Genomic DNA, 1057 nt, shown 5'->3' with positions numbered 1-1057 from the left:
GAGACACACCGCTAGTATAATAAGCAGTTAACAGGCACATTACGTGTCATTTCTAGATAGTATTTGTTTGTGCGTGCACTTTGACATTATTTTTTTCTTTTCAACATTATTTATTCGTCGCTATAGCAACAGGAGGTTGTGTAAAACATATTCTGTTATATTTGGAGTAAATTTGTTGTATAAAGAAGCAATGGCCATGCAGAGTCAGCCTGATACCAGGATCGAAAAACACTGAATGTGAAAATTAGGTTAACACAAAGAAAGTGCTATTACCTCCACTTCACATAAAACTGGGCTTGATGAAGCACTTTGTAAAAGCCTTAGACAAAGATGGCGACTGTTTTAAGTATGTATCTGGGCAATTCCCAGCTCTTTCAGAAGCGAAACTTAAAGAAGGGGTTTTTGTTGGGCCTTAGATTAAAAAACTGACTTCGGAGGAACGGTTCGAGAGGACAATGAGGAAAGTTGAAAAAGAAGTGTGGATTGCCTTTAGATATATTATTGAAAAATGTTTAGGAAACAACATGGACCCAAGTTACGAAAACATTGTCAGTAATATGCACAATAAATTCAAGAAGTTGGGTTGTAATATGAGCTTGAAAGTTGATTTCTTACACTTGATTATTTCCCTGAAAATCTCGGTGCCGTCAGCGAAGAACAAGAGGAAATGTTTATTAAGATATCGCGGAAATGAAGAGAAGGTATTAGAAAAGATGGAACATCATCATGATGGCTGATTACTGCTGGTCATTGAAATGAGATGCTCCAGACGCAATACATAAAAGAAAGACTTAATTTTGAGACTAGAAGAAATAGATTTCACAAAACAAAATCAGGATGAAGGAGGATGCATATTCGTTTAACATTCGTTTAATGTTTTCCCCTTTTCTTCAGTTTGTTTGTATTTTTGTTAACAAACATAATAATACAAAATTTTCATAGAGATAAACGAAATAATAATTTGATCTGAGTAAGAGTTTTTCCCCGATTTATTTGTTTGTTTGTTTGTTTGTTTTTAATTATGCACAAAGCTACACAAGGGCTATCTGTGCTCTGC

This window comes from Limulus polyphemus, unplaced genomic scaffold (assembly GCF_000517525.1).
Source record: "Limulus polyphemus unplaced genomic scaffold, Limulus_polyphemus-2.1.2 Scaffold648, whole genome shotgun sequence".
Classification (NCBI taxonomy): domain Eukaryota; kingdom Metazoa; phylum Arthropoda; class Merostomata; order Xiphosura; family Limulidae; genus Limulus; species Limulus polyphemus.
Note: the sequence above shows the minus strand (reverse complement) of the source record.